Source organism: Anabrus simplex, chromosome 3 (assembly GCF_040414725.1).
Source record: "Anabrus simplex isolate iqAnaSimp1 chromosome 3, ASM4041472v1, whole genome shotgun sequence".
In the NCBI taxonomy this organism is placed as follows: Eukaryota; Metazoa; Arthropoda; class Insecta; order Orthoptera; family Tettigoniidae; genus Anabrus; species Anabrus simplex.
Window position 1 is genome coordinate 199,769,563 of NC_090267.1, and position 12,471 is coordinate 199,782,033.

A 12,471-nucleotide genomic window follows, 5' to 3' on the forward strand; every position below is an offset into this window, starting at 1 on the left:
GCTTTTGTGAATTAGGTACTTATTTCGTCTTATCATATTGTAAGACACAGGCCTACGTTCCAGAAAGTAAGTCAAACAATTGCTCTTGGTCTATTTTTATCTTATATATGTCTGGTGTCTTCTGAAATTACTAGTTTTAATTACATTTTACAGTTTTTCGTAAACAAACCTGTTGCAATGAGCGGGCGAGACAGCTCAGTAAAGAGAGCTCTAGTGGAGGTTGTCGGAAGTACCACGAGACCGAGGCTAGTGTGCTGTATTTCCCGGCCTTTAATATCTCGTAGGCAACGCAGAGAGAAAGCTACGTTATGAAACGGCGAAACACTGCAAACTCAAGGTTAAGCAAAGTCAGAGAACAGCAGTGGATAAATCTCTCTACACAGCAAGAATGAAACAGGCCATGGACAGAACACGCGCTGTTTTCTAAAGACTGGAGGAAAGAATGAAACTAACTAAGATTTCATATCTTCGCTAATATCTTTGACCACATGCTAGAATGAAATTGACGGTCTAATGTAGATCATGATACGAATGTTACTTATTGAGCCTCCATCTTGAGACTCTATGTGAGCGCTAACTTTTTCATCATGCTTATGCACGAACACTGAAAATAAGGCATATGTTCGTCCAATTATCTTCAGACAGGCAGTGCTCCCACCTCTCTATGTTGTTCTTGCTTGTTTCCAGAATCAAGATCAGTGTATCAATGTAACTGTGGTGCTGCCATTTGTTGACAGTCACAGAATGAAGTACGGTATTGCCATCTCTTGTCAGTAATTGGAACTAACTGTAAGTGCTTTCTGAAGGTGAGAAAAAGCTTCGTCCGAATATATATTAAAGAGATAACTATCAACGAAAAACGCAGTGAAATAATGTAAAACAAAAGATAATGGTTTCCACCTCTTCAATACTATTTATTGTAACCTTAAAAATGTTATATATTCTACCTGTCCCAGGTCTCGACAGAGTACTAAGTATAAAATACTGCTCAACCGGTGATATATTTGGACAGAACACCGGGCATCGAGGTCCCATCCTCCCAACTTTCATTCAGCACAACGGCTACGCTCGAGAGCATATCTACGGTTCAAAGGTCCCATTCGTTAAAATAAAGTGGACATATAATCTAAATATCTTGAAAGTAGGGCATTATAGTAAGAGGAATACGCTAATCTACTAAATGATAAGAATGGATTTTTCCAAATTCAAAAACACTATTTTAATCACCGAGAGAAACATTTGTGAAAATTTTACACATACAAGAAATGCCACATAATTGCATGCGTAGCAAATTTTAAAATGTAATACACTGAACGTTATCGTATGGGAATGCCGTTAAATGTCTTCATCAGTTCGTGGTTCACACTTGAATTTCATTTTGACAATCCCAAACCAAAATCATTAAACACTGCATGTGTACACTTCACTACAGATTAGTAAACATTTGTTTCCTTTTACCTTGATATGGATATCATGTGGATATCCACTATATTATAACCTAACAACATAAATTATACGGAAACGATTGCATTCTCGTGCGAAGTGTTTATAATCATCATCGTTGTGTTGAAAACATTTTAAAGAGTATAATAATCTAGGCATGAAATTCACGTCGTGGGCTTCGCTAATAGTGTCTAAATTATTACATTAAATATTATTACACTATCGAATACACGTGCTTCTCCGGAGTAACAACTCATCACTAATATTTACAACGCGGACAGTCCGATGTTGGTTAGCCTGTAATTCTGCAAATATCAACATACGATTACATAATACATAAATAATAAACACATAATATGGTGGAGCATTATCCCTGTAAATACACAATAAACACACGTTAATGCTCTCCAGAAAATGGGTGACCCCTTTTAGGTCCCCTGGTATCGATCCAAGGACTTACCCACGCCATCCTGACTTTGAGGTGCTATCTGAAAATCCCTACTACGATCTTATTTAAATACCCTAATTGGAGGGAGTACATCACATATCGGCTCAATGAAACACACAGCCTTGCAATGGTAAAACAAATTATTAGCAAGTGAATATTTCAGTACAATGTGAAATGGGCAACACTCTCTACAGGTTACATTGTGCAGGCTACAAACATATCTTGCTTTCCCTAACCTTTCATTCTAAGGCCATAAATCTATTACTTCAAAGGCATCCGTGCTTCAAACACAGCTGAGCAGACACACTCAATTTCATCCGGACAATCGAGTAATTCTTAATTCAACTATCGTGTATTTTCCGGGCATATTACCCTCCATGGATACTCTTCGCATATAATTTTATCTCAATGTCTCAGCCAATTTCAATACTGGCCTATATCATTATGATTATTATTCATCATTCCTGTCCTGCACATTGTCATATATCTTGGTTGCCCTCAATTTCACACACATATACATAATATCCACTCGATTCAAACATATTGAGATGATCCTACCGACAGGGATTAAACGTATACATATCACTCACTCGCGTATCTCTCTAGGTCATTGGATAGCACCTCGAGTCAGCTTTCCTTTCTCCACTTCAGCATCCTAACACAAAGGGAGGAGTGACTATAGCCATGCATTAAAGTTGTGAAGTGAACAAATATATTCGGAACTTCAGGAGACTAACAGTTGATTTAAATTGGAAAATTTTGTGAAGTCAACCGAATTATCTAAATTAACCCATATACGAATGCTTCACTAAAACACGTAACAAGCTACGGGACTTAATAAACTACTTCATACAAATTCGCGAAAATAACTTGTGGTTACCCAGTAACCATACAGAAGAAAAGGAAAATAAACTAGCGAAGGAAAACTTTATCCAACTGAAACTCGCATATTTCGTTACCTACATGTTATATATGATATCAAAATGCATTCTACTGAATTGTATCTACAAAGTTAAATTTACATCTTAAGGCGACATGAGCTGATTTTCATGCCAAGATATCATTGGAATGCACTTATTATTTTGATGTGTAACCTGCTATCATCTGGCAGCACCCCTATGGATTTAGTTATCCATAACCGCCATTTCGCTACTAAAAGGTCCTAGGACCATCGCGTTCCGCGTTGACTTCATGATGTCCTGGAACTGCTACCTCCAGCCGCTGAACGCTGAGCCCTGAAAACCGCTACTCGAACCCGTTTCTTAAAAAAAGATATTCACTGATGTGTTTATTCCGAATTTAACGTCATTCTTCACTTATGGTACGCTTTTCTGGCTAATCTGACAACGTATACTTTATTACGTTTATTGCCTCTGATAACTGAACATGCGTTAATTATGGTACAATTATCACTGGTTCTCTATGCTCACTGACTCACTACATCATGACGGTTGTAGATAGCGCAACCCGCTCTTTAAATGAAATATATTCATTTAGCCTGAGATAATATTACTTATCTGCACTCCCTCACTGAGTACTGATATTGGTATTTCACAGATCCACTCACAACGGCTGTAACTTCACACAAAGAACTATAGACTGCGTATCGGACTAACATAGAGTAGGCCTCTGACTGAAAAATTACTGAGTATCGATGGGCCTTGTAGGATTCCTTTTATGGATGACAAGGGTGATCCGCTATAGAGAGGGAAACTCCTCCAACATGGGAAAAATCGCTCCGCTAATAATCGTCTTTCAAAGTCGAATGGGCAATCAATTGATAGATATTGACGCCTTTTATTTACTGATCTATTTTCTTTTCGCATCACAGGTTTAGTAGTAATTTCTAAAGCATTCTCTAGCATTTTGGCGCACGAGGGAGAGGATATAGGAATTCACCTTTCTGCGTTGCGATACGTACTAGAAACATCTGGCACCCATCACGGCACGGCCATCTTAAGTGCATCATTAAGAAAGTGCTCGATAAGTAATACATCTTCTTAGGGGCAAAATATCCACACGGGTTGACGCCACGAACAAATAGCATTTAAAAATATATCTTCTTACATTATCAAATGCTACAAATTATACCGAGCTTATTGATTCCTTACTTGTAATTGTCTTGGGCTTGTGACGAATTTTCCTTATTATTCATTCATTCATTCATTCATTCATTCAACTTCGCTAATCGGCCAACTAGGGACCACGATAAGCCTCACTTTACATTTGTTCATTTTTCGCTTGATCCACATCGTCTTCATTAGCTCACTGTGTTTAGCACGATGTTCGTCTGTCCATTTAGCACCAGTTACCCGTGTTATGCCCCGTAAATTCCCAAAAGTCTTGATAGTTGCTCTGAAAAGATTTCGGCCTTGTGCATCTTCTGCTTGTAGGCCCAGTTCTTTAAGATCTTTCTTGACATAAACGTACCATGGCATTGCCGTGTTTTGTCTTGAGTCAAATATACTGAGGATACGTTTCGTCCATCGAGAATCGATAGTCCATCGTGTAGTTGATGCATTATTATTGTCTGTTTTAAGATATAATTTTATATAATGTTTTTAAAAATGTTAGAAATCTGGTGTTTATTAAAAGTGGAAGTGGAAAATAAGGTTTTGTTAGTTTTTCTTCTTCAGTGATGGTAGTGGAAAGGCGATTTCTGACTATTTATTATTCATTCAATGATATGTTTATTATATCCGTTGGCGTTGGCTATGTTTCCAATGGTGTTTAATTCATGTACAAGATCTTGTTTTTAACATTGTGATAATGAATGCACGATGAACTATGCTGTAGTATGCAGCACGCTTGTGTACTTGTGGATGTATAGAGTCTTGATGAATGGTGTTCATGGTTTGTACACGTTTTCTGTACATTTTGTAGCTAAGGGAGTTATAGTGCCTTGAGATTGTTAAGTCTAAAATTGATTTTATGTTCAGTTTCTGATTCTAGAATGAATCTGATATAAGGATCAAGTGTGTTTAAGTTTGAAAGGGTGGTGGTAGCGTTGACTAAGTTCTCATCCGTTATAACTATAGTATAATCTAGGTATATGGCCCAAAAGTGAAAGTTGTTGAAATATTACTGTTAAAAATTCTGGCATGTTCTAAATTATCAAGGTAGATTTCAGATAAGATTCCTGAAGCCGGTGACTCCTTAGCTAGACCATTTTGTTGTTATATAGTGTCTAAAACTAAAATAATTGTTATTTAACACAAATCTTAGCTTTTGTTTTACATTATATTGCTCTTCTATACGGAATATTATGAAATGTATTACCTATGAAAACGCAGTGATGCAGAATGCAGAGATATGTACCTTTAATTAAAAGCAAATAACTTGAAAATTGGCCAAGTAGAAGTCGTTCACAGATTGAATACAGTAAGCATACTTGTCGCATGTGGACGAATAACATTATGTGCATAGTACTTTCTTAAAATGAAATACTAATAATAGTTGAAATCAAGAAGACAATACTGATGCCACATATGTGTATACAAGTACCTTTAAACTAAAACACATTTCATAAAAATCAGCCCAGTGTGGATTTGTTGGCGAATTACAAAAGAAAACGCCTTGCGTTTTAAATATATAGATTACAATATTCAGTAGCTAAGAATTATCCTAAGTGGGTCTTAACAGATACTGCATGTAAAATATGACTATAATTTCAATTCATAATTTAATGGATAGTCCAGATGTGTTGAGAAGGTGAACCAATTAAAATAATTTCGTTTAAAGAAATATTTTAATTTAAAAAATCGGCATGTCAGTACAGAACATTATGGAATGTATCGCTAGGATTTTTTATGTTTACCTACATTGGTTTCTTCCCTTAATCATTATTTTATTGATTTATTTGATTAATCTTCTGAGATTTGATTGAAAATTGGTACTAAAATTTTCACTGTAGGTTGGAATTAGCAGAAATCCGGATTTAAAGGACGCACGATCCCATTATTACTTCCCATTACTATGCTAAAGGTATATTCCATTTAACTTACAGTATATTGTGGGTTAATTAATCATTGGGAGAGCTTTATTACCAATAAGTAACCTTTAATACCAGTAGTAGCCATGTTATGTACAACAACTTCTGTTTTTTTAGACTTGTCATCAGGATCAAAGAAGTAAAAACTACATAATGAAAACGTACAACCTGTTTTCCAGTCATTGACCGGGTCAGGGATGGAATGAATGAAGCAGATATAGGCTATTAGTACGACGGGGTCGCCACTCCCAGAGTGATATGTTAATGACTGACAGATGCTATGAAATGAGAATCGAGAGTGTTGCTGGAATGAAAGATGACAGGGAAAACCGGAGTACCCGGAGAAAAATCTGTCTCGCCTTCACTTTGTCCAGCACAAATGCCACATGGAACGACCGGGATTTGAACCACGGTATCCAGCGATGGGAGACCGACGCGCTGCCGTCTGAGCCACGGAGGCTACAGTACGGAAGTGAAATTAAAAAGAACAAATAATACATATAGGCTACATTATTTTACATACATGCATTAGCGCCTATTGCAATGTCATTGATAAATTACTTCCTGAAGATTCTTAAGAAATTGCAATGCTATTAATTACTACCTACTCCTAATCTTCTATTCATACATTTCATTGGTACAAGATCAGTGTACCAATTTAATTATTAATTGTTAAATTGTATGCACTATTTATTCGTTGGTGGGATGGGTTATTGCTTCGAGTTTCTCTGAAGTTATATGCCGAGACCTAGGTAAGTTTTAATGTGATTGCTTTCAGTTAATTCATCTGGGTTTGCTTGAGTTTTTCTACCTTTAACTCGATCACAGTTAATGACTATGTTTTTAGGTTCACGGTAACTTACCTTGTCATTTGTTACATCTCGGAAAGTGGTGGCAGAGTATGGTTATAGATTTAATTCGCTCGCTTAAGAGGAGCGCAGACACAACAGTCTCTATGTGTGCAGTTTTTCCAATGTGACAGGATCTTATGTGAATTTGAACAGTGTGGAAAATTGCAGGACCTCCCCTCCTCACACGTTTTCATATGGTTTAGCACACTCTTCAACATCTTGCAATGAGGCAGTGTGCACGACCAGACCTCACTGTTAGCGTGACTTTCCCTTCGCTGGCACTTGTCTGCATGCAGCAACAGCACCAACTGCTGCTGGATAAGCTTAATCTTCTCTGGATCAGGAATACCAAGAGGAGGTGCTGCACTACCACTACAACAAAAGAAAGAAAAAAGACAAAATTAGATCTGGAAAAAGATTCAGATACAGATCTATAAACATATATATCGTAACCATTCTGTTTAATGGACATAAGATGATGAACTCCCCAATGTAAAATAGCAAGCTCTTGTTTCTCACTGGACATAGAATGGTATTATTATTCTTATTGATGTTTATTGGCTGCTATACCGGGAAATAATTTCGCGAAAGAACTTGGAAGTAAAGTGACTTGTTGTATATACAGTGAAGTCATAGCAGTTATGAAAGAGTAGGCATATAATATTAAATGAAATTATCAGGCGAAACAATCAAAAACTCCACCTTTACAATACGGATACAGTATTTTGTTTTTACTCAAGTCAAGATTAATAATTATTCAGGCATGTTTCGTCCATTATTGTGGCCGATTTTACACAAGATAAAATAAGAATATTAAAAGAACATTAGAAACACATTTAAAATTAAAATATGATTCGGATTCCGAATGCCTGAAGATAAATACCGTACGACATGTTTAAAAAATGTCCAAGAGAACATTAAACTTGTAGATCCATGATAATAGCACCGCCTATTAAGCTAAAAATGTTGGTTTAAGTGTCAGTAGCACATAAAAGTTTCGTTGAACGTCTGGCTATTGGACAAGTTCTGAATGCATCAAACACAAAAGATTAGAACAAACAGTTTGCTTTTCCTTGATGCAGGGCAATGAACAGGCAGGATTTTTGATTTGAAATGTACAAGAACGATGTCAGGTTGTGTGAATTGTTGAAAAGTTGGATCTAAATGGAAATGTTTAGAGTAAGCAAGTTTGAAAGTAGGCAATGTTTGGAGAAACTTAACAAAAATGTTAGAAGCAGATCTTACAAGGATAAGGGTAGATATTTGTTTAGGAAACTACCTACGATTCCTACAAAACCTTGGCTTTCTATGCATGATTATACTCGCCGTCATATAACGAATCTTATCCGCATGCAGTTAAATCATGTGTGTGGCCCTTCTCATTTATTTAGAATTAGGGTAGTGGAGTCGAATTTATGTCAATGCGCAAATGAATTCGGAACGATTAATCATCTTATCTTTCAATGCCCCTTATTCGATTCGATCCGCAAGCGCATCTTAAATCCACTTCTTGAAAAGGCCTCCTATTGCTAAAATTTTGTCTTTGTTTTGTCACAAGCCAACACTAAAAATTAATTTTTCACTTATCTGTAGATCCGGATTTTTTATCTTAGTAGTAAGCTCCTGTGCATTTTATCCATTAGTGTTTACTTAATTTTCTCTCATAGGTTTAGACTAGTTCCCTTTCGATTACCGGTACTTTGATTATTATTTTCCCAAATTTTACTTATTCTCCTTCATACTTATGGTATTTGAAATTATAACGACTAGTGGCTACGTAAATGGTAAATGCGAAGCCCAATCAACAATAAAAGAAAAAGAAGGAGAGTCTCATAACAATAGTGCATGCTGAGATTTGTTTAATAAAACCTACTTAAAGGTAAATAGCCATTTCTAATTTAGCAATTTATTACAAAAAGTCTCATGGATCACCACCTGAAGCCAACTATACTCAACTGGGATTCGGATTCACCAAAAGCCAAAACTCGCTGGAATCTTTGGTCCCAAACGTTCCAAAAAATTCCTACGCAAATTTCCGGAAGCTAGGGAAGAGCAAACCCTCCGTCTGCTAATCTATATATATACACTGACTGACAGAGCAAATGCAACACCAAGAAGGATTGGTCAGAACTTTATGCCAATTGCAGGGTAGACTGACGTCACTGAGGTATGCTCATGATGTGAAATGCGCCGCTGTGCTGCGCACGTAGCGAACGATAAATGGGACACGGCGTTGGCCAATGGCCCACTTCGTACCGTGATTTCTCAGCCGACAGTCATTGTAGAACGTGTTGTCGTGTGCCACAGGACACGTGTATAGCTAAGAATGCCAGGCCGCCGTCAACGGAGGCATTTCCAGCAGACAGACGACTTTACGAGGGGTATGGTGATCGGGCTGAGAAGGGCAGGTTGGTCGCTTCGTCAAATCGCAGCCGATACCCATAGGGATGTGTCCACGGTGCAGCGCCTGTGGCGAAGATGGTTGGCGCAGGGACATGTGGCACGTGCGAGGGGTCCAGGCGCAGCCCGAGTGACGTCAGCACGCGAGGATCGGCGCATCCGCCGCCAAGCGGTGGCAGCCCCGCACGCCACATCAACCGCCATTCTTCAGCATGTGCAAGACACCCTGGCTGTTCCAATATCGACCAGAACAATTTCCCGTCGATTGGTTGAAGGAGGCCTGCACTCCCGGCGTCCGCTCAGAAGACTACCATTGACTCCACAGCATAGACGTGCACGCCTGGCATGGTGCCGGGCTAGAGCGACTTGGATGAGGGAATGGCGGAACGTCGTGTTCTCCGATGAGTCGCGCTTCTGTTCTGTCAGTGACAGTCACCGCAGACGAGTGTGGCGACGGCGTGGAGAAAGGTCAAATCCGGCAGTAACTGTGGAGCGCCCTACCGCTAGACAACGCGGCATCATGGTTTGGGGCGCTATTGCGTATGATTCCACGTCACCTCTAGTGCGTATTCAAGGCACGTTAAATGCCCACCGCTACGTGCAGCATGTGCTGCGGCCGGTGGCACTCCCGTACCTTCAGGGGCTGCCCAATGCTCTGTTTCAGCAGGATAATGCCCGCCCACACACTGCTCGCATCTCCCAACAGGCTCTACGAGGTGTACAGATGCTTCCGTGGCCAGCGTACTCTCTGGATCTCTCACCAATCGAACACGTGTGGGATCTCATAGGACGCCGTTTGCAAACTCTGCCCCAGCCTCGTACGGACGACCAACTGTGGCAAATGGTTGACAGAGAATGGAGAACCATCCCTCAGGACACCATCCGCACTCTTATTGACTCTGTACCTCGACGTGTTTCTGCGTGCATCGCCGCTCGCGGTGGTCCTACATCCTACTGAGTCGATGCCGTGCGCATTGTGTAACCTGCATATCGGTTTGAAATAAACATCAATTATTCGTCCGTGCTGTCTCTGTTTTTTCCCCAACTTTCATCCCTTTCGAACCACTCCTTCTTGGTGTTGCATTTGCTCTGTCAGTCAGTGTATATATATAAAACAACTTGTCATGACTGACTGACTGATTCATCATCGCCGAGCCAAAACTACTCGACATAAATGTATGAAATTTTGATAATACATTTATACGTAGTACAGTCATTAAGTTCTTTTTTTTTGCTAGGGGCTTTACGACGCACCGACACATATAGGTCTTGTGGCGACGATGGGATAGGAAAGGCCTAGGAGTTGAAAGGAAGCGCCGTGGCCTTAATTAAGGTACAGCCCCAGCATTTGCCTGGTGTGAAAATGGGAAACCACGGAAAACCATCTTCAGGGCTGCCGATAGTGGGATTCGAACCTACTATCTCCCGGATGCAAGCTCACAGCCGCGCGCCTCTACGCGCACGGCCAACTCGCCCGGTCATTAAGTTCTGAGACTGACCGCATGATGGCGCTGTGGTGAACTATAGCTCGTAGGTGGCGCCATGGTATGTACCATGTCAGTCTCTCGTCTCTGCAAGAGACAGTTGAGTGCATGCACTGGAAGCGGACGTACAGTCGTTTTTGTGACGGTGATTTGAATGCGCCAGTCGGACCTTGACATGTCACAGTTTGAGCAACGGGCTAACACCAAGTTCTGCCAGAAATTAGGCAAAATCGCTGCCGAAACGTTTGAAATGATGCAGCAGGTTTACGGTGAGGACGCATTGGGTCGCAGTGTTGTGTTTAAGTGGCACCGATGTTTTGGAAGATGATGTGCGTACTGGTCGGCCACAAACAGTTCGAACGGAACGCAAGATCCAAGAAGTTGCAACGTTGGTGCGTGCTAACCGCTCCCAATCGGTAGCCGGTCTCGCAGCAGTAGGGGTTAGCCATGATACCTGCCATAAATTCTGACGGATGACCTCAACATGTCTCGTGTTACCCAGCACAGTGTGCCACGAATCCCGTCGCAAGACCAATGTGATGATCGCATGGCGATTTGTGGTGATCTCATCAGTAGTGCTGACGATGATCCGATGTTTCTCAACAGGATAATAACTGGAGACAAAACAGGGTGTTTCCTTTCAGCGGCGCTTCCAGCAGCTATACCAACGTTGGCAAACGTGGATAACGGCCAACGGCGATTATTCTGAGAGTGGATGTGGTTCTGTTTAAGTGGTTAACGGCCAGCGGCGACTATTTTGAGAGTGGGTGTGGTTCTGTGTAGGTGTACGCCGTGTAATGCAGCATAGTGTGCAACATACAGAGTAATGTGGGTGCCTACTTTCCAGGCGTCAAGTCTCAGAACTTAATTACTGTACTACGTATTACAATGTAGGTGCTCGCTAAGGAAGGATTTTTGGATATTCCGTCGCTAAGTGGGGTGAAATGTGGGGGGTGAATTTTTAAAATGAGTGTATCTATATCTCGAAAACTGAACAGTTTAAAGGCATGAAATTTTGTTTTTTGGAATCTCCTTTAAAAATAAAGAAACACGTATTTTTTGTTTTCGGATAATCCCATTAACGGGGGTGAAAAAGGGGGGAAAATGGGTTGAATACATTTTATGAGGAGACTTATATCTCAAAAACTGAAGATGTTACAGACATGAAAATTGGTAATTAGAATCTCCTTTAAAAATAAAGAAACGCGTATTTTTTTGTTTTTGGAAAATACGATTATTGGGGGTTAAACAGGAATGACAAACTGGGTGAAATTTAGACATTTTAAAAATTAGTGTATCCATATCTCACAACTTTAAAAGTTTACAGATGTAAAAATTGGTATTTAGAATCTCCTTTAAAAATAAATAAACACTTTTTGTTGCTAGGGGGATGAAAAGGGGGTGAAATTTTTAATTGAGGATATCTATAGCTCAAAAAATTAAAAGTTTACTGACGAAAAAACTTGATATTTGGAATCTCCTTTAAAAATAAGAAAATACGTGGGTTTTTTGTTTTCGCAAAATCCCATTAAGGGGGGAAAGGGAGGAAAAAGGTAGAATACCTTTCATGAGGATAATTATATCTCAAAAACTGAAGATGTTACAGACATGAAAATTGGTATTTGGAATCTCCTTTAAAAATAAAGAAATATTATTTTCTGTTTTTGAAAAATCCAATGAAGAGGGGGTGAACGGGAGTGAAAAATGGGATGGAAATAAAAAATATATATCTAGGCCTACAATATATCTCAGACACTTACCATGTTACAGACTTAAAAACTGGTATAAGTAAAGAGACACAGATAATTTTTTTCGGAAAATCCACTTAAGGGGAACAAAAAAGGGTGATTTTTA

General features: G+C 39.5%; 1 long non-coding RNA gene across 1 annotated transcript in view; it reads right to left on the reverse strand.

The window, feature by feature from the left end:
• The window catches only part of LOC136867158 (uncharacterized), a 60,732-nt gene that overhangs the window by 23,871 nt on the left and 24,390 nt on the right, over window positions 1–12,471 (reverse strand). Inside the window, exon 2 of the long non-coding RNA XR_010859628.2 lies at window positions 6,746–7,105. This is a non-coding gene — a long non-coding RNA (uncharacterized lncRNA). The remainder of the gene's footprint in view (window positions 1–6,745; window positions 7,106–12,471) is intronic.